Raw genomic sequence first — 22,500 nt, forward strand, 5'->3', positions numbered from 1 at the left:
ATCCAAAGAAAGGTCCCTAAGGGGCATTCTTTTTTTTTTTCAATCTAAGATTCAAGAAGGGACTCCACGAAAGAATATCAAGACTTACTAATTATTATACATTTTTTTATCGTACATCTTATGTTACCTACATACACTAAAGTAAGGACTACTTAATTCTAACGAGAATCAGATTAAATAGGTCGATCAAAAATCAATTTAGGAGTTGTATTATGGATAAAATCTCTTCATTCTTTCATAGAATGATACAAAGCAAGGCTGCAGGGTTTAGGTCAAAAATAAACATTAGGTAAGGTAGGTATCCAATAAATATTTATCTATCGATAATTTTATGGTATATTCGGGCGTCCTTTGCTTAAAAAAAAAAAAAAGAGTAACAAAAGGAATAAAAAATCTTCCTATTCCCGCTTCTTCTATTCAGGACATCATTCCCGTACTCTTTCTTTTTTAAGGAAAAAAGGGCTATAGTATCTCGTATTTTTAATGCTCTCTAATTCTACCAGAATTCCTATAAGAATTTGTTAGGAGTAAATTCCTTGAACTGATTGATCCATGGCCTTAGGGCGGAATCCCTTTTTGACTCTGTACCCTTGATTCCACTATGATTATTGATCAATAGTAGAATAATCCCTTCATAGAAATAGGAGACATAATTTAGATGGATATAGTAAGTCTCGCTTGGGCTGCTTTAATGGTAGTCTTTACATTTTCTCTTTCACTAGTAGTATGGGGAAGGAGTGGACTCTAGGGATACTACTAATTGATTAAGTAATCAAATTGTTGTATCAATTCTTTTCTTTAATGGATCATTTTGCATTAATCATTTTGTCAAACGTTATTCTTTAATCTTTTTCTTTAGTTTTGTTTCACTCCTGTAAGAAACTCTTGTATTGTAAGTTGTAATGTAAGAAAGAGCCATTATACCAATTCAGAATTTCTACTAGAAATGACGAATGGTTAAAAAAAGTTCTATACATAAGAAAATTAGACTTTCTTCCACGGAACTATTCACGGCATATCACACATTTTCCATTTCCTTTTACTTTTTACTATAGTCTATTCTTCATATTATTTTTCTTTCCTTCCATGGATTCTTTGGTCAAGAATTGTCTTAGATTTTTTTATTTTGACCTGATTGAAATTAAGTGGATGCAATGAAAAAAGAAATTGAATTAGACTACTTAACTATTTCAATCTACTAATCTATTCTATGTAGATTCAAAGATAATATAATAGAAAGAATCTAAAGTGTCGTAGAAAAAACTATATGTAGTTCTTTCTACCACACTTTAAGATTCCAACCAGATCCTTTCATTTAAGACTTGGATTTTTTTTATTTAATCCCTTTTTAATTTCTTCAATGATTAATTGGAATTCCAATTAATTATTTTGGCTGACTGTTTTTACATAAATAATAAGTAAAAAAGAAGTAGGAACTAGAATGAACAGTGCAGTAGCAATAAATGCGAGAATATTGACTTCCATAACCTCTTTATTTTTTATTTTCACAATAACTCGGGATGTAATCCCATGGAGAGGAAAAAGGGGTATCTTGTAAATTCAAGGGTAGGGCTTGCATTCTGATAATACTGAATCAATTCAATATTATGAATATCGGATCTATCAAATCAATTCATGGATGAGAGTTATATTTCACGGATGAGAGTTATATAGTATAACATAGGAAGATCCTCTATCCACACTAAGACCAAAATGGGTTTTTTGATTGGATTAGGAATTCCCTCTTTTTTAATCCTTTTCTACTTTTTCTTTTCTATATCTCTAACCCACGAGCTTTCTTAATCTTATACTTTCTTAATCTTATACAATTTCCCTTCCTTTTTCTTATAGTTATACATACAATTATGTATGTATTATATGACCAACTTTCACTTTCTATGGGTCACATAGACATCCAAATAAGCAGTAGAAGTGAGATGGGGAAAAGAGGTCTGAAATAAAAAGGGAATACGATTTATGTATGGATTCCGGTAAAATACCGGTACTCTATTCCATAAGAGTGGAATAGGAAATTAAGATGAGGATGGTATCATCATAAAGAAAGATAGAGTAATATAATATCCTAAATTCTACTAATCCACATATCGTATGTGTGTCTTTCTTTATCGATTGGGAGTAGTGAAAAAAAAATTCCTATATGCCCTCCCTCCCTCTTTAATGAGAGATGCAAAATAAAAAAGTGAAGTAAGGGTGCCCTGTGGGTATTTGATCTTGCTCCCTGCCCCTTTTTTTCATGGAAAAAGGAAATATCAATTTCTCCATTCATTGAACCCTAGTTCGGGACTGACGGGGCTCGAACCCGCAGCTTCCGCCTTGACAGGGCGGTGCTCTGACCAATTGAACTACAATCCCCGCGGGGTGTATGGCATACCCATTCTTAAATAGAACCATAAGAAGATTCGATTCGTCTTTCGTACTCTAAGAAATAGACGAATCATATACTACATACCCACATATTATATTATACGTGGGTATAGTGAGAGTGACATAACTAGTATGTCGTGATTTTTTATCACTAAAAATGGATAATAATCCAGCCTTCAATAAGAAAAACTCTTTTGTTTGTAAGAAAGGAATGAGAGAGATATGGATTAGAAAAAAAAATTTCCCTTTTTTCTTTATCTTTTATTTCTATAGATCAGACATTTTATTTTATGGAAGAAAAACAAAAGGATTTAGTTCATACTCACGAAGCCCTAGATTTTTGGTTTGGGCCGAGCTGGATTTGAACCAGCGTAGACATTGTCAACGAATTTACAGTCCGTCCCCATTAACCACTCGGGCATCGACCCAGGAAGAATTTATTCTAGGGTTTTTGCTAATCTATGATTAACCTCCTTTCATAATACTCCCTACCCCCAGGGGAAGTCGAATCCCCGCTGCCTCCTTGAAAGAGAGATGTCCTGAACCACTAGACGATAGGGGCATCACTAGACGATAGGGCCATATACAACCGCTCGTGATTATACTATAATCATAGTATGAGCAGTTTTTTGGAATTGTCAATATACTCGAAAAGTATAAATAGATCCAAAGCAAAGAGTTTTTCCAACTTTTCTGTTATGTTTTCATCTAGGATTTTTTTTAGTTGATCGTTATAGATTAATTCTCCGTGCTTCATTTAGTGTTCATACCAAAAATGCATCCATCCCGCACTAAGTCATAAAATTCTCTAAAAATATAGAGAAAGTTTCAAAAACAAAGAAAAAAAGTGAATCAATTTAGTAGAAAAGTACTCTATCAGATTCGAACCAACGACTTACGTCTTAGCACGAGATTACTCTACCACTAATTTAAAAAGCCCTTTATCGGATTTGAACCGATGACTTATGCCTTACCATGGCATTACTCTACCACTGAGTTAAAAGGGCTTTTTATTTAATTCAAAAATTAGCCACTTGGATTTCCCATTATGGGTCTACTGCATAATGTACATATTATATATATAATATATAGAGATAGAGAGAGAGACATTATGTAGAGATTGTATATGTATATATCGATATCTTGAGAGCTCAAAATAAAATTAATAAAAAAAAACATACCCTACATAACATATCCAACTCTTCTTGGTTCAGGGTTTTCCGTTTCCGAAGACTAGTAAAATAGGCGGATTCTGGAACCCCAAGGATTCAACGGTATATGGATATGGAAAATATAAGATTTCCGATCCTAGCGGGAAAAGGCGGGGAACAGATACCCAATAGGATATAGGATCCTTGGGAGGAACTTTTGGTAATGGCCTTGATCCTCTATGCTATTTTTTATGTGTTCTTAGTTCTATTGAACTTTTTGCATTCTTTTAAACAAGAATCTAATAAACTAGAATTGAGTCAGTGGAAAAAAGGAGAGAGAGGAAAGTGTTAAATGGAGAGAGTCGACTAATCAGAGACTTTTAGGATCTTCTTTACATCAGGTAAATCTGTCGGCCCTGTCCGTTTTTTTCTTTAAGTTACGACTCTTTGCTGCTTACTTCTATCAAGCCATAGGGAAAGTCTATGATGAATTTGGAAAACTCATCTCACTCTTACTCTATGGCTCGGACTTAATGGGGGAAGAAAACATCTTCCATAATTTCTTTTTTGTTCAATTCTGGACAAAAAAGAAAAGGAAAAAAGGAATTTATAGGGACAGTGTTACCCCCTATATCCCCTAGTTTATATTGTAGGAATAATAAAACAATTTAGCAGTCTGACACACTTACGTCCTTGCAAAGTAAATAATTATTATTGTAGTCGTAACCGTAGAATAGGATCCTAATCAAAATAAATACATTTGGTTCAGGCGCTATTAGCATGGTAAGAAAAGATTTTTTTTACAGACCAGAGGGGCTATCTAAATCCTAAAGTAAAGGCGAGCGATCGAAGTAGAAGTACCAACGGCTCAGTGTCATGAACCTTCTCCATCTGATTCAATAAGGGGGAATTAGCCTTCTTGTCAAATGGCTATCCTTGACAAAGGGTACCATTTATACCATAATCTACAATGTAGCGGGTATAGTTTAGTGGTAAAAGTGTGATTCGTTCTATTAATAACTGAATTTGAAATGATATACTTAAGGCATCCTTAAGTTTTTTATTTTTATATTCCGATGAAAACTTTAGTTCTTATAAAGGATTAAATCCTTTTCCTCTCAATAGCATATTGAGGAAGAATATACATTCTGGCGATTTGTATCCAAAGACTAATTTAAATTGCATCCAAAATAAAAATAGGATTATGAGTACAGAGTCGCGAAGCATAATTTTGCATTGGATTAAGTATTCCAATTTTGAAAATATGAGTAAAGGATCTATGGATGAAGATACAAAAAAGTTGATTTCCAATCGTAACTAAATCTTCTTAAAATAAGGAATAAGGAAGCCAAATAGCTAAAAAACGATAGTTTTGGTTTACTAGAACCATCCGCATATTGTTTCAGCTCGGTGGAAACCCAATTCTTTTCCTCAGGATCTCTTGAATGAAATTAGGGAACGAAGTAAGTAGATTAGATGAATTTAGATAGAATTTCTATCTCCTACTCTATAAGGATCATCTAGAAAGCGGAGAGCTTTGGTTCCATTCAAATAGAAAAGCTGACATAGATGTTAAGTGGTGAGAATATCCATAAAGGAGCCGAATGAAATCAAAATTTCATGTTCGGTTTTGAATTAGAGACGTTAAAAATAATCAACCAACGTCGACTATAACCCCTAGCCTTCCAAGCTAACGATGCGGGTTCGATTCCCGCTACCCGCTCCATTCTGTATAAAAGGAGTATTCTATTTGTCTAGACATGTTAGAGGCTTGTATTCAAGCCTTTTTTGTCCACCAGTTTCTGGTACTCCAGAGCGGAGTAGAGCAGTTTGGTAGCTCACGAGGCTCATAACCTTGAGGTCACGGGTTCGATTCCCGTCTCCGCACTTAGCAGTCTGTATAAAAGGACTATTCTATTTCTCTAGATATGTATGGTAGAGGGGCGTATCCAACCCTTTTTTATTCATTAGTTCCCGGCCCTAGAGGGCAAAATTGAGCAGTTTGCGAAGTCACTTGCCTTCAAAAAAAGAAGGCGCAAGGCCTCTCCCTACCCTGCAGAAAATAAAAATGAAACGAAAGGGACAGTCTACCTCTCCCTTCCCTTTAAAAAAAGTTTGCCCGTTGTTTGTCTCAGTTAATACCCAATTTTTGGAGCTCTGTTGGCGAGTTCTATTTCTGCCTCTGGAGCGCCCTCTTTTTTTGAGTGGGATGCAAAGGAAGGGTAAGATAGTAAGGGATACGGCACTAGACTAACACCTAATTAATACTTAATTTAATATAAGTAGTTAAACAGTTAACTAGACTAAACTTTTTATCATAGTACTTTGATAAATTAAGCGGGCGAGCGGCGGGAATCGAACCCGTATCTTCTCCTTGGCAAGGAGATATTTTACCATTGAACTACGCTCGCTACGGTATATATTTTATAGCGTATATCCGCCTGGGTCGACCTTCTATGTCTGGGTCGACCGTTTCATTTCATTTTCTATTATATTAGAGTTTTCCTTTTTTTATTATCTGTCAATGAATATTCTAATGGGAATGGAATTTCATAATACTGAAAGAGAAGAGCTAGCAATTCGGAACGCAAATTGCGTTTTAATACGTCTCACTATTCTAATTTTTTAGAAGAAATGGCCTTTATTATTTCTTTTTTATGGGGTTAATAAATATTAACCAAATTTCATTTAAGAAATGAGAGAATTCAGAATAGCTACGAGAAAGACTAGTCCAATCCATAATGATGTACCGGAAAATACAACATTTTTATTATTTGACCAACCATCAGGAGAAGCAAATACAAGGGGTACACTAATTACTAAGACTGAGGAAGTCGCAATTAATGCAAAAACAGCTAATTGGAAAGCAATAGTCATATTTCTAATCCTCCAAGCTACCATCAAATAAAGTTGACTACATATTTGATCCCTCACTTAAAACCAAAATTGTAAAAAAATACAAGAAGTAGGAGGGGTTTAATCATGAATCCATTGATTCTTCTCTTTAATTCAAATTTATTACTTAAACCGCTTTTTTATTTGGATATGGGGGTGAGAAGAGATTATTTACTCTTTATTTCACAAGCGGGTATAGCGGATCCTGTATCCGTGTATACAGTATACAGAGATATATCGAAAAGGAACTTGTATCTGATATCTTTCTAGAGGCTAATAAATCTTTTTATTTTTTATATGGCTATGTTCTATTTGTAGGAGTAAAATAAGGATTAGGCTGTGGAGAGATGGCTGAGTGGTTGATAGCTCCGGTCTTGAAAACCGGTATAGTTCTAGGAACTATCGAGGGTTCGAATCCCTCTCTCTCCTTTTGCTTATTGAATACGTTTGTTTCTTTCATTTTTATTTATTTTTTTTTTCTGTCCCTTATCTTTCTTTCATAAAAAGGAATGAATGGCTCGGCTAGATGGAATAACCGAGCCAGAACAGAAAAAAAGTAGAACAGGTATAAATAAGAAAATCTTAGTTAAGAGGGTTCATGTAAAGAACAGGTTCCAAATCACGATCGATTCCCTTTTCAAAACCTGCTGCAGCAGCTCGGGCTCTTCCTGCATGCCATAAATGGCCCACAAAAAAGAAGAATCCTAGAACAAAATGAGAAGTTGATAACCAACTTCTAGGAGAGACATAATTAACTGCATTGATCTCGGTAGCTACGCCACCCACGGAATTTAAAGAGCCTAAAGGAGCGTGGGTCATATATTCTGCTGAGCGTCGTTCTTGCCAAGGTTGTATGTCTTTTTTCAACCTACTCAAGTCCAAACCGTTGGGGCCCCTTAGAGGTTCTAACCATGGAGCACGAAGGTCCCAAAAACGCATAGTTTCCCCTCCAAAGATAACCTCCCCAGTTGGGGAACGCATTAGATATTTACCTAAACCTGTGGGTCCTTGAGCGGATCCCACATTAGCTCCAAGACGCTGGTCTCTAACTAGAAAAGTAAATGCTTGAGCTTGAGAAGCTTCTGGCCCGGTGGGTCCATAAAACTCACTCGGATAAGCTGTATTATTGAACCATACAAAACAACAAGCGATAAAACCAAAGACAGATAAAGCAGCTAAACTATAAGACAAGTAAGCTTCTCCAGACCATACAAATGCACGGCGAGCCCATGCGAAGGGTTTGGTTAAAATATGCCAAATTCCGCCAAATACACAAATAAAACCCAACCATACATGCCCACCAATTATATCTTCTAAATCATCTACACTAACAATCCACCCTTCTCCACCAAAAGGAGATTTTAGTAAATAACCAAATATAACACTGGGACTAAGGGTCAAATTGGTAATTTTTCTTACATCTCCCCCCCCAGGGGCCCAGGTATCATATACACCGCCAAAATAAAGAGCCTTGAGTACTAGAAGAAAAGCACCTAGACCTAACAAAATTAAGTGAATACCCAAAATTGTAGTCATTTTATTTCTATCTTTCCAGACATAACCAAAGAATGGAAAAGATTCCTCAAGAGTCTCGGGTCCCAGAAGCGCGTGATAAATGCCACCGAAGCCTAAGACTGCGGAGGAAATTAGGTGAAGTACGCCAGATACAAAGTACGGAAAAGTATCTAGAACTTCCCCCCCTGGCCCTACTCCCCAACCTAGAGTAGCTAAGTGTGGAAGTAAAATCAACCCTTGTTCATACATGGGCTTTTCTGGTACGAAATGGGCCACTTCAAATAGGTTCATTGCTCCGGCCCAGAATACGATTAATCCGGCATGAGCTACATGAGCTCCAAGCAGTTTACCGGACAAATTGATAAGTCTGGCATTCCCAGCCCACCAAGCAAAGCCGGTGGTTTCTTGGTCACGACCAGCTAAAACGAAAGTTCCATTAAAGAGCGTTTCCACGTGGTAGAACCTCCTCAGGGAATATAAGATTTTCATGAGGCTGATCCTGAGCTGCCATCCACGCACGAATACCCTCGTTTAAAAGAATATTTTTGGTGTAGAAAGTCTCAAATTCAGGATCTTCCGCTGCACGGATTTCCTGGGAAACAAAGTCATAGGCACGTAAGTTCAGAGCCAAGCCAACTACGCCAATAGCACTCATCCATAAACCGGTGACGGGTACAAATAGCATAAAGAAATGTAACCAACGTTTATTGGAAAAAGCAACACCAAAGATTTGGGACCAAAAGCGGTTAGCAGTGACCATTGAATAAGTTTCTTCAGCTTGAGTTGGGTTAAAAGCACGGAAGGTATTTGCACCATCACCGTCCTCAAATAGAGTGTTTTCTACGGTCGCTCCATGAATAGCGCATAGCAGAGCCGCACCTAATACTCCGGCAACTCCCATCATATGAAATGGGTTCAACGTCCAATTATGAAATCCTTGGAAGAAAAGGATGAATCGAAATATCGCTGCTACGCCAAAACTCGGCGCAAAGAACCAACCAGATTGCCCCAGTGGATAAATAAGGAATACAGAAACAAAAACAGCAATTGGACCAGAGAATGAGATTGCATTATAAGGCCGCAATTGAACAGACCGAGCAAGTTCAAATTGGCGTAACATGAAACCTATTAGTGCAAAAGCCCCGTGGAGAGCTACAAAAGTCCATAGACCGCCTAATTGACACCAACGAGTAAAATCTCCTTGTGCTTCGGGCCCCCATAGTAGCAACAAAGAGTGTGCTAAACTATTGGCAGGGGTAGAAACTGCTGCGGTTAAGAAATTACAACCTTCCAAATAGGAACTAGCCAATCCATGGGTATACCAAGAAGTTACAAAAGTTGTCCCTGTAAACCAACCCCCTAAAGCGAAATAAGCACAAGGAAAGAGCAATAGGCCAGACCATCCTACAAAAACGAAACGGTCCCTTCGTAACCAGTCATCCATAGTATCAAATAGATCATTTTCTTCTTTAGGAATTCTACCAAGGGCTATAGTCATAGTGATCCTCCTATTCAATTACTTCAACCATTTCCGAGCACCTCATATCACTTTCCAAGGCATATGATAGTTTTATTATCTGTGGACGATTTCTTTCTCGTTCAATGCCCTTTTTCAATGGTCTCGAAGAGAGAAATTTCCCATTTTTATCTATGGAGTCACAGTCACAACCGAGGTCGTGGTAAATCCATGAATTTGATTCGATTTGTTTTTCTTATACTATTTATTTGTTTTTCTTATACTATAGAAATAGAAATAAATTGTTTTTCTTATACTATAGAAAGAAATAAACCTTTGAATTCAGCATTATTCCAAGACTCCTATTTCAAAGTCTATCTTTTAAGGGAAAAATGCAAATAAAAGTAACCCTTCTTTTCCCATTCCCTCTCTATTGCATGGGTGGAAGAACTAAAATAATAGAGGATTCTGAAAAAAAAAAATGGACCTTCGAAATCCAATTTTATGTGTAGCGCAAAGGAGTTGCGATTTCTTCTTATTCCTATAGAACATCTAGTAACAAGAATATGAAATCGTAAATAGCGAAAAATTCTTGTCTTGCGCGGTCTAAGTCTAAGGAAATAAAAAAAATTCGCTTATACAATTTCATCTACATCGAATTTATATATCAGAATAGCGGATAGAGGCATCATTAAAGGAGTCAGGTCTACTTACTTTATGCTTCTTTCCAATTTTATGGTGGATTTGATAAGAACCCTTTTTGCTTTCTTGATAAATAATCGACAAAAAAAGCGTTTTTTTTATATAACCTGCTTGTTTTATTATAATTATAACAAGTCCTATATGGAAATGCCCGCTAAAGAGAAAATCTATTTGATTGTCTCTCGGCCAATATCGATTTTTAGAAAGAAAAAACAAGAATTTTCTTCTTTTTTTATTAACATTAAGAAAAAAGAATATAATTAAAATGGAATTGGCAATATAATTTTTATAGACTTTTGAAAGAAAAAAAAGGGGTTTTTTGCAACCGTTATTTCTTATTTCTTGCCTATATCATATCACGGAAACCTTTCGCTTTGGAACGTGGAGAGATGGCTGAGTGGACTAAAGCGGCGGATTGCTAATCCGTTGTACAATTTTTTTGTACCGAGGGTTCGAATCCCTCTCTTTCCGCTCCCTTGGATCATTTGGGACTTTCGAATTGGAAAGAATTCTGACCCCCGGATTTTCTCATAGATAAATGTACGAAACAAATCCAATAAGAAAAAAAAAAACTGAATTTTTACTCCTCGCGTCCAGGATTCCGTCCTGGGTCATTAGATAAGAATCCAAAGATAAAGAGTGAAACAAAGAATATCACTACTGTATAAACAAAAAGTTTGAGAGTAAGCATTACATAATCTCCAAGATTTTTTTTTAAGGAATAGATTACCAGTTTTTCCTTACCACACGGATCCACTAGGATGGTTTTTTTTTATACCTAAAAATGCAAAAAAGAATTCTTGAAAAAAATTGCAAGAATTCTTTTATAATAAGCACTCTTATCAATAGCAAAAATAGGGTTAGGTGGTTAGGTATTGTGTAGGTACCTTTAGGTACCTGCTCAACCTAGGTGCAGGGGAGTAGAAAGGCTGATCCAAATTTATTGCTGTAGCTACCCATTCAATGTAGAAGAATTTAAATTTTAGAATCGAAGGTTCATAATATAAAAATATAAAACTTCTCGGCTTTTACCCATTTTAAAATTTTTTTGGAATGAACACATCATTCAATTTGGCATACAGAGTACTAAAGATTTCATCGAAAACTTACAGCAGCTTGCCAAACAAAGGCTAATAGAAAAAAGAATAGAGGTATAACAGGCATAATATCCACGATTGGATTGAAAATAGCATAAGCTTCGGGTAATTTGGCAAAGAAAAAACTAGTAGGATAAAGAACAGAATTAAAACAGATACAGGTTAAACTAAGTATATTAGGCATAACAAGCATTTCATTCTTGTAGAGTAAATAATTGGATTTTTCTTGAGTTATTTTTTTAAGGGAAAGAAGGAAAAGGCAGATTCAAAATCTTTTTTCTTCGGACTTTCCCAAACACAAAATACCTCCTTGTATTCGCACTCTCAAATGAGAGTGGAATAAATTCGACTTTCATATAATATCTTAATAGAATTCCATGTAATGATCAATGCATTTTTTTGATTCTATATTATCCGCATGTGTAGAATACTAGCAAGAGAATATCCCTCCTTTTTTATGTAATTGAAATGGTATTGACGAATAACAAATAAACATACTAGTGTTTATTAGTGTCGCATAAAACCCGAAATGGGGCGTGGCCAAGTGGTAAGGCAGCGGGTTTTGGTCCCGTTACTCGGAGGTTCGAATCCTTCCGTCCCAGATTGTTTCTGATGAAACAAACGGTGAAATCATATAGTATTCCGTACGAGACAAAAGTTTATTAAAGAGAATAATGATATCTTATTCTTTCTCAGAAAACATAATAAAGTCTTAAGTCCAGTCAAATTGACTATCTTTATTTTCATGAAAAAATGGGATCTATCAAGCACATTCAGGATATGCCTCTACTATAAAATCACTTAGTCATATTTTTTTCTTCCTTTTGGTATTCGAGTTGAAGAAGTACGAGAATTCTATAACTACCAAAAACTTTCAATCTTTTCATTGGAATAGTTTATTTAGTTATTATAGTTAATTGTTTTTGGTACTGAAAAAATATATTACTACTAGAATTCTAATTCTAGTAATTAAATTAATTAAACTTTTTTGGAGGTTGATAGTTTATTTATTGAGGAAGAGTCAATCCTTCTTTTCTCACTTCAAGATTGATCATCTCGAGCCATCCGTTGAGGGTGGAAATTTAAGAATAAATAAGTTTTAAGCAAACTTGTTTAGTCGTCTTTTTCAAACTATGTTTCATTCATATGATAGAATTTTAATATGGGTTTAAATAAATTGGATCTTGGCGGAGGCTTCCCGGATAAATACTTACTTTCTTTTATCCATATTGCTCCATAGATAGCAAGTTTTAATTAGTATAAAAAAACTAAACCAATGACTATTCATGATTCCATCCATATTGGATCAATTCTCTATACCACTTTGCAATGAAAAGAGGAATGTTTGTTATGGTAAAACTTCGTTTAAAACGATGTGGTAGAAAGCAACGTGCGACTTGAAGGACATGATCGATTGTGGATTTTGCTATCCATCATTTTCCATAGTAATGAAAATGCTCTTGGCTCGACATAGCCTGTTCTATTCGTTCCGAACCAAATTTGCGCTGGGTTTAAGTAACATAGTACACGATGGAGCTCGAGAGGACAGAATTTTTTTTATCAAGGGAAAGAATCTAGGGTTAGTGAAAACTAATAAATTAGGCCAACTTTGTCAGTCTATCCTTAATATAGAAATAAATCGAAAGGTTAAAATAAGAAGAAAGTCCAATAAAAGTATATCAGAATCAATCCCTCTTATTAGATTTCTATAGAAGAGATAAATGCTTTATCGAAGGAAATAAGAAAAAAGGGTATGTTGCTACTCTTTTGAAAGAAAAAAATAGGAATTCCCGAAGTAATGTCTAAACCCAAGGATTTCACAAATCAAAGATAAAGGATTCCAGAACAAGTAAACACAATTTTCAATTGTCTCAACAACAGAGTTGGATTAGAATAAGGAATAAAAGTCAATTCGTTCGAAATGAGACAAAGAAAAGAGTTTAAAGACGACTCAAAAATTTTGGAAGGATTTTGCCTTCGAAGTTTGTCAGGCAAAATTAGCCCACTTGAGTCATGAGTATAAATGAAATTTGTTTTTTCTGTAAGGAAATTAATGCACGTCATAGTCTAATTTCTATTATTATCGACAGAAATTCGAATCATTTTCTCGAGCCGTATGAGGAGAAAACCTCATATACGTTTCTAGGGGGGGGCGTTGTTTATCTACATCTATCCCAATAAGCTGTCTATCGAATCGTTGCAATTGATGTTCGATCTCGAAGAGAAGGAAGAGATCTTCAAAAAGTAGGTTTTTATGATCCGATAAAGAATCAAACTTGTTTAAATGTTCCAGCTATTCTCTATTTCCTTGAAAAGGGTGCTCAACCAACAAGAACTGTTTATGATATTTTAAGGAAGGCAGAATTCTTTAAAGAAAAAGAAAGAACTTTGAGTTAATTGAAGAACTAAATGAATCAAAAAATAGGATAGGAGAAGATTATTAGTATTCCTAGTTGTCTAATTATTTAGACACAATTTACCTCTTTTTTAATCCTATTTGGATTTATATTATATCGTGCCAATCCAACATAAGCCCCTATTTTATTTACTTTTTCTATCTAATTTGTTTTCTTACCATTGTATTTCCATTGACAAAGGTCTATTGAACAAATAGAATTTGTAGATAGATGGGTCTCTTTATCCTCACTCCATATTCAATTTTTCCGCCTACACTTCGCTCAAATGATAAGGGTGTTCCTCTTGCATGTATTCTCATACAATATAATATATATTTTTTATAATATATATTTTTTGTTAATAAAAATCGCTAAAAATAAGGAGAATTTGGCCATCGTGATTAGGGTCGCTCTTTTTTTAACTTTACTTTAGTGGAATTTCACCGGACCTGTTCGTTTTGGCATTTGAGTGTTTTTCATGGTCGATAAAAAAAATCTTTTGATGTCTTGCTAGTTCAATGTTTTGACAGAAGCGCGCGGTGTAATTCCATTGATTTTTGGATTTCGATCGTATCTAAGATCCTTTTTTTATCTGGGTTGCTAACTCAATGGTAGAGTACTCGGCTTTTAAGTGCGACTATGATCTTTTACACATTTGGATGAAACAACAAATTCGTCCAGACTCTTGGTAGAGTCTAGAAGACCACGACTGATCCTCAAAGGTAATGAATGGAAAAAATAGCATGTCGTAATAAAATCAATCTTTTTTGAATGGAATCCAAAATTACGATTTTCTGGGTCTAATGAATAAATGGATAGAGCCTGGCTCCAATTCTGGTAAAATAAAAAGCAACGAGCTGAACTTCCTAATTGGAATGATTCCCCGCTCTAATTAGACGTTAAAAATAGATTAGTGCCGGATGCGGGGAAAGGTTGGGTTTTCCTATGAGTGGACCCTTTATTTTTTCTTTTTTTTTTTAGAAATCCTAATTATTCTTGATTATGGATTGAATAAGGGATGTTATGGATTGAATGTGTAAAAGAAGCAGTATATTGATAAAGAGGCTGTATTCCAAAGTCAAAAGAGCGATTGGCCTGCAAAAATAAAAAACTTGTTCTGTTCTTTTTTTTTAATTAGAACAAACATAAACTAATTGGGTAGAAAAGGAGCAGAAAAAGATCTGTGGATTAGACTCCCTTTCTTTCCAGGGTTTGTATTAAAAATGCAACACCCTGTTCTGACCATATTGCACTATGTATCATCATTCGATAAACCGAGAAATGCTTCTTCTCTCTGATTCAAGTAGAAATACAAATGGAAAAATTCGAAGGGTATTCAGAAAAACATAAATCTCGTCAACAATACTTTGTCTACCCACTTCTCTTTCAGGAATATATTTATGCATTTGCCCACCATTATGGATTAAATGGTTCTGAACCTGTGGAAATAGTTGTTAGTTGTAATAACAAGAAATTTAGTTCACTACTTGTGAAACGTTTAATTATTCGAATGTATCAGCAGAATTTTTTGGATAACTCGGTTAATCATCCTAACCAAGATCGATTATTGGATTACAAAAATTATTTTTATTCTGAGTTTTATTCTCAGATTCTATCTGAAGGGTTTGCGATCGTTGTGGAAATCCCATTCTCGCTACGGGAATTTTTTTGTCTGAAAGAAAAAGAAATACCAAAGTTTCAGAATTTACGCTCTATTCATTCAATATTTCCCTTTTTAGAAGACAAATTTTTGCATTTGGATTATCTATCACATATAGAAATACCCTATCCTATCCATTTGGAAATCCTGGTTCAACTCCTTCAATACCGTATCCAAGATGTTCCATCTTTGCATTTATTGCGATTCTTTCTCAACTATTATTCGAATTGGAATAGTTTTATTACTTCAATGAAATCCATTTTTTTTTTTCAAAAAGAAAATAAAAGACTATTTCAATTCCTATATAACTCTTATGTATCAGAATATGAATTTTTTTTGTTGTTTCTTCGTAAACAATCTTCTTGCTTACCATTAGCATCTTCTGGAACTTTTCTGGAACGAATCCACTTTTCTAGGAAGATGGAACATTTTGGGATAATGTACCCTGGTTTTTCTCGGAAAACCCTATGGTTCTTTATGGATCCTCTTATGCATTATGTTCGATATCAAGGAAAGGCAATTCTTGCATCAAAAGGCACTTTTTTTTTGAAGAAGAAATGGAAATGCTACCTTATCAATTTCTGGCAATATTATTTCTGTTTTTGGACTCAGCCGCGAAGAATCCATATAAACCAATTAGCAAACTCTTGCTTCGATTTTATGGGGTACCTTTCAAGTGTACAAAAAAGTTCTTTGTTAGTAAGGAATCAAATGCTGGAGAATTCATTTCTAATAGATACTCGAATGAAAAAATTCGATACCATAGTCCCCGCTACTCTCCTCATAGGATACTTATCAAAAGCTCAATTTTGTACTGGATCGGGGCATCCTATTAGTAAACCCATTTGGACAGATTTATCAGATTGGGATATTCTTGATCGATTTGGTCGGATATGTAGAAATCTTTTTCATTATCATAGTGGATCTTCGAAAAAACGGACTTTGTATCGACTAAAGTATATACTCTTCGACTTTCATGTGCTAGAACTTTAGCTCGTAAACATAAAAGCACGGTACGAACTTTTATGCAACGATTGGGTTCGGCATTTTTAGAAGAATTTTTTATGGAAGAAGAGCAAGTTTTTTCTTTGATGTTCACCAAAACAACTCTTTTTTCTTTCTGTGGATCACACACTGAGCGTATTTGGTATTTGGATATTATACGTATCAATGACCTGGTCAACCCTCTTAATTAATCATTAGACGAAATTAAGAAACAGGAAAGGGTTGATAAATGATCAAGAAAAAACTTTTCTATTTTTCATTCTGAAATGTTCTTTTTATTATAATAAAGAGTAGGTGAATCAACTTACTAATTAAAAAAATTAGTAGAACTTCCTCTTTGGAATAGAAATTGGCTATTTCTACATAGGGAAAGTCGTGTGCAATGAAAAATGCAAGCACGATTTGGGGAGGGATTTTTCTCTATTGTAACAAGGAAGAATTATCTACTCCATCCGACTAGTTCCGGGTTCGAGTCCCGGGCAACCCATATAGAAAAGACCCATCAAAGTTTTTCACTTTGACTCACTTCATTTACAAATACAAAATTATTGGTTTGGTTAATTTAGTTATATGGATAGCTAATCTTTGGGCTGACTTGGTTGACATTGGTATATAGTCTATGTTATACTGTTAAATAACAAGCCTTCTATTATCTATATTCTAGTTAATACGTGTGCTTGGGAGTCCTTGCAATTTGAATAAACCAAGATCTTACCATGACTGCAATTTTAGAGAGACGCGAAAGTACAAGCCTGTGGGGTCGCTTCTGCAACTGGATAACTAGCACTGAAAATCGTCTTTACATCGGATGGTTCGGTGTTTTGATGATCCCTACCTTATTGACCGCAACTTCTGTATTTATTATCGCCTTCATCGCTGCCCCTCCAGTAGATATTGATGGTATTCGTGAGCCTGTTTCTGGTTCTTTACTTTATGGAAACAATATTATCTCTGGTGCTATTATCCCTACTTCTGCGGCGATCGGATTGCACTTTTACCCAATTTGGGAAGCTGCATCTGTTGATGAGTGGTTATACAATGGTGGTCCTTATGAGCTAATTGTTCTACACTTCTTACTTGGTGTAGCTTGTTATATGGGTCGTGAGTGGGAACTTAGTTTCCGTCTGGGTATGCGTCCTTGGATTGCTGTTGCATATTCAGCTCCTGTTGCAGCTGCTACTGCTGTTTTCTTGATTTACCCTATTGGTCAAGGAAGCTTTTCTGATGGTATGCCTTTAGGAATCTCTGGTACTTTCAACTTTATGATTGTATTCCAGGCAGAGCACAACATCCTTATGCATCCTTCCACATGTTAGGTGTAGCTGGTGTATTCGGCGGTTCCCTATTCAGTGCTATGCATGGTTCCTTGGTAACCTCTAGTTTGATCAGGGAAACTACTGAAAATGAATCCGCTAATGAGGGTTACAAATTTGGTCAAGAGGAAGAAACTTATAATATTGTGGCTGCTCATGGTTATTTTGGCCGATTAATCTTCCAATATGCTAGTTTCAACAACTCTCGTTCTTTACACTTCTTCTTGGCTGCTTGGCCTGTAGTAGGAATCTGGTTCACTGCTTTAGGTATTAGTACTATGGCTTTCAACCTAAATGGTTTCAATTTCAACCAATCTGTAGTTGATAGTCAAGGTCGCGTTATTAATACTTGGGCTGATATCATCAACCGTGCTAACCTTGGTATGGAAGTAATGCACGAACGTAATGCTCACAACTTCCCTCTAGACTTAGCTGCTGTTGAAGTTCCATCTATTAATGGATAAGGTTTTTCTGCTAACATATAAGAATTTTTGAAGACAGAAATACCCAATATCTTGTTCTAGCAAGATATTGGGTATTTCTGTCTTTATTTTGAATCTTTTTTTCTTCTTAATCTTTCTATTCAGAATTCAGTTAACGACGAGATTTAGTATCCTTTCTTGCATTTTCATAACTCGTGAAATGCCGAGTAGGCACGAATTCCCCCAATTTGCGACCTACCATAGGATTTGTTATGTAAATAGGTATATGTTCCTTTCCATTATGAATCGCGATTGTATGGCCAACCATTGTGGGTAGAATGCTAGATGCCCGGGACCACGTTACTATTGTTTCTTTCTCCTCCTTCATATTGACCTTTTCTATCTTTGCCAATAAATGATGAGCTACAAAAGGATTCGTTTTTTTTCGTGTCACAGCTGATTACTCCTTTTTTCCTTTTTAAAGAGTGGCATTCTATGTCCAATATCTCGATCGAAGTACGGAGGTCAGAATAAATAGAATAATGATCAATGGAAAAAAGAAAAAAATCCTTTAGCTGGATAAGGGGCGGATGTAGCCAAGTGGATCAAGGCAGTGGATTGTGAATCCACCATGCGCGGGTTCAATTCCCGTCGTTCGCCCATCGCATTATTGCAAATTCCAAAAATGCAATTTTCCATATTCCTAGTTACGTATTTACTTACGGCGACGAAGAATAAAACTATCGCTATATTTTTTCCTTTTCCTAGTTCTTCTTCCAAGCGCAGGATAACCCCAAGGGGTTGTGGGTTTTTTTCTACCAATGGGAGCTTTCCCTTCACCGCCCCCATGGGGGTGGTCCACAGGGTTCATAACTACCCCTCTTACTACGGGGCGTTTACCTAGCCAACACTTAGATCCGGCTCTACCCAAACTTTTTTGGTTCACCCCAACATTACCCACTTGTCCGACTGTTGCTAAGCAGTTTTGGGATACTAAACGGACCTCCCCAGATGGTAATCTTAAAGTGGCCGATTTACCCTCTTTTGCAATGAGTTTCGCTACAGCACCTGCTGCTCTAGCTAATTGCCCACCCCTTCCACGTGTGATTTCTATGTTATGCATGGCCGTGCCTAAGGGCATATCGGTTGAAGTAGATTCTTCTTTTCTCTCAAAAAACCCCTTCCCAAACTGTACAAGCTTCTTCCAAAGCATACGGCTTTCTAGATGTATATGACGATCTCTAGACAGATGGATCTTATATGAATCATATGATGAAGTACCACATGAGTGGATATATAGGAAAGGAATCCAAATCTGCCGAATCGCTCATGTTATGATCTTCTACATCCTAGGTCTCTGCGTTCCGTCATCTGGCTTATGTTCTTCATGTAGCATTCAGATCGAATGACTCTATGAAATTACGTCGATACTTCCACATATTATGGGTAACGTAGGAGACATCCCTATTTTCCCCCGGGGGTCTTAATTACCACTGCTTAGCTTTCAATTTGCCTCTGACCATCAAATTAAATGTGAATAACCCGTCCTCCTCTCTTTGAAACAAGGGGCGCTTCCGGTTCTGTGCGTGCTTCAAACAATTTTGTCTTCTCCATATTACCATATCTCTAGAGCCAATAATTTTCTATGAGGAACTACTGAACTCAATCACTTGCTGCCGTTACTCAACAGTTTTCTGTTGAGGTCTATCCCGTAGAGGTAGTCAAATTGGATCAGTGATCGATTTCTAGGTTTCGTCGTAAACCTAATTGGTTACTTCCAATTACGTAAATCAATAGTTCAAACCGCACTCAAAGGTAGGGCATTTCCCATTGATATAGGAACTTTTGTACCAGAAACAATAGTATCTCCAATTATAGCCCCTCTGGGATGTAAAATATATCTCTTCTCACCATCCCCATAGTGTATGAGACAAATGTATGCATTTCGATTAGGGTCGTATTCTATGGTTACGATTCTACCAGATATGTCTTTTTGATTCCGTCGAAAATCTATTTTACGGTATAGGCGCTTATGACCTCCCCCTCTATGCCTTGCGGTAATGATTCCTCTGGAATTACGACCTTTACCACAACGGTGCCGTCCATGGATCAAATTATTTCGTGGATTGGATTTCACTTGCCTGTCTACGGTTCCCTTGCGTGTGCTCGGGATAGGTGTTTTGTATAAATGTTTCGCCGTATTATTAAGTATTCTCCTTTAGTTTTTTTCTCTATCTAGAAGTGGAATAGAATAACCCGGTTGAAGGGTAATGATCATACGTCTGTAATGCATTGTATGGCCCAGAATAGGTCCTATTCTTCTACCTTTTCCAGGTAGTCGATGGCTATTCACAGCTACCACCTTAACACCAAAGAAGAGTTCGACCCAATGCTTTATTTCTGTCTTAGTGAATCCCGATTCGACATTAAAAGTATATTGATTCTTTCCCAATAAACGAAGACTTTTTTCTGTAAATACTGCGTATTTGATTCCATCCATAAATCGACTTTCCCTCCTATGCTCTGAGTTCCAGTATCGATAAGAATTCGAGTTCTTATTGTTCTTATGTTATGGTATGAATATACCATACCAATTCGTTATGTATGGATGATGGATGAGATTCCATGGATAGAGAGCCAGTTCCAATAGACTTATGGAATGTTCCCGTTCGTGTGCATCCAGCAGGAATTGAACCCGCAAATTTACCAATTATGAGTTGGGCGCTTTAACCATTCAGCCATGGATGCTTAACAGGGATCATCGTACATCGTAAATAACCAATTTTCATATAGAAAGACATATCATAGAAAAATGAAATCGAAAATATTCCGAGATGGCAAATATTCGGAGATGACTATGAAAACACCTCTCTGGATCCTCGAATTGAAAGAGAGATTGAGAGGGATCAAGAATCCTAATTCTCGCTATTTGGAATGGATCCAATTCTATTGAGTCTGACTCATAGTGATCATTTCTCTTTAGCAAAGAATGACCTTGGTTATCAAAGGATTGAACAACCGGGATCCATTTACTTATGATACCTAGTTGGCATTGATAACAAGGATCTAATGAATTATGAGTTTAATAGATCCTCTTTAGCAGAAAGACGTATATTCCTTGCTCATTATCAGACAATCACTTATTCCCAAACCTCGTGTGGGACTAATCGTTTTCATTTACCATCTCATGGAAAACCCTTTTCGTTCCGCTTAGCCCTATCGGGTATTTTAGTGATAGGTTCTGTAGGAACTGGACGATCCTATTTGGTCAAATACCTAACGAAAAATTACGATTTTCCTTTCATTAAGGTACGAGGGCTTCTTATTCCACAAGAACGAAAGCACCTTTTCATTCTTTCATATACTAGGGGTTTTTACTTGGAAAAGACAATGTTCCATACTAAAGGATTCGGGTCCATAACCACGAGTTCCAGTGCACTAGATCTTGTAGCACTTAGCAACGAAGCCCTATCCATTAGTATTCCACATAAGAAATCCATTCTAGAAAAAAATACAATTAGATTAGCTCTTCATAGACAAACTTGGGGTTTGCGAGCCAAGGTAAGATCGGCTCGGGATCATGGGACCCTTTTCTATCAGATAGGAGGGGCTCTTGTACAAAATAGACTTACTAAGTAATAACCCCATAGAATCTATCTATATAAAGATAAAGAGGCAATCGTGTCAGGAAGCGGGTTTTTCTTTGGCCAAAAGGTACTTCGAACTTGGAACGAGCATGAAGAGATTAACGAGACTTCTTTCTCTTTTGAGTTTTTCTGGCGGACCTGCCGCGCAAGATCTTTGGTCTTCCCCTGGAACCGATGAAAAAAAGTGGATCGCTTCTTATGTACTCGCTCAGAATGATTCTTCTCTATCTATAGTTCATGGCCTATTAGAAGTAGAAGGTGCTCTGGTGCAATCCTTACCGACAGAAAAAGATTGCAGTCAGGTTGATAATAGTCGAGTGACATTACTTCGTCGGTCCGAACTAAGGAATCTGTTAGAAATGTTTTGAAATGGATATTGTTCTCTCTTTGATCAGGGATTGCTATATGAAAAGAAGTGGAGTTTGAAAAAGGGAACGGAATGCTCAAACCGGAACTGCTAGAGGAACGAATTTTCAATAGCATAACTTGGGCTCCTAGAATATGGCGCCCTTGGGACAATCTATTTGATTGCAGGGTTTTGTTCCGAAGCAAAGATATCCGCGGAGGCCGGTTCGTTCGTCCTATTCTGATATTCAGGACCAAGAGGTACTGGATTCTCTTTCGGATAGGCCCTGAAAGGAGAAGAAAGGCTGAAATGCCAACGGACCTCTGTCTATTCTCTAATTCACCCGATCCGATAGTACCCGTTTTTGGAACGTCCAGTGCCAAAGTCACTGAATGGGTAAGTCACCAATCCAATCCCTTTGACAAATCGGATGTCATATTAGATATCATATTCTATATATATAGAAATATCATAGATAGAATAGACATATAGAATTTTTGGTCGGCAAAT

General features: G+C 36.3%; 6 non-coding genes across 6 annotated transcripts; 2 read left to right on the forward strand and 4 right to left on the reverse strand.

Moving 5' to 3' along the window:
- Nucleotides 1–2,299: 2,299 nt before the first annotated feature.
- Nucleotides 2,300–2,373, reverse strand: TRNAD-GUC (transfer RNA aspartic acid (anticodon GUC)). Its single transcript has one exon. It is a non-coding gene; the product is annotated as a tRNA-Asp (tRNA).
- Nucleotides 2,374–2,731: 358 nt separating this feature from the next.
- TRNAY-GUA (transfer RNA tyrosine (anticodon GUA)) lies at nt 2,732–2,813 on the reverse strand. Its single transcript has one exon. It is a non-coding gene; the product is annotated as a tRNA-Tyr (tRNA).
- A 507-nt stretch (nt 2,814–3,320) lies between these two features.
- On the reverse strand, nt 3,321–3,392 carry TRNAT-GGU (transfer RNA threonine (anticodon GGU)). Its single transcript has one exon. It is a non-coding gene; the product is annotated as a tRNA-Thr (tRNA).
- A 2,484-nt stretch (nt 3,393–5,876) lies between these two features.
- On the reverse strand, nt 5,877–5,947 carry TRNAG-GCC (transfer RNA glycine (anticodon GCC)). Its single transcript has one exon. It is a non-coding gene; the product is annotated as a tRNA-Gly (tRNA).
- An 825-nt stretch (nt 5,948–6,772) lies between these two features.
- On the forward strand, nt 6,773–6,860 carry TRNAS-UGA (transfer RNA serine (anticodon UGA)). Its single transcript has one exon. It is a non-coding gene; the product is annotated as a tRNA-Ser (tRNA).
- Nucleotides 6,861–10,487: 3,627 nt separating this feature from the next.
- TRNAS-GCU (transfer RNA serine (anticodon GCU)) lies at nt 10,488–10,575 on the forward strand. Its single transcript has one exon. It is a non-coding gene; the product is annotated as a tRNA-Ser (tRNA).
- The last annotated feature ends 11,925 nt before the right edge of the window (nt 10,576–22,500 follow it).

Source organism: Triticum urartu, unplaced genomic scaffold (assembly GCF_056163025.1).
Source record: "Triticum urartu cultivar PI428250 unplaced genomic scaffold, HENAU_Tu73 scaffold2, whole genome shotgun sequence".
NCBI lineage: Eukaryota > Viridiplantae > Streptophyta > Magnoliopsida > Poales > Poaceae > Triticum > Triticum urartu.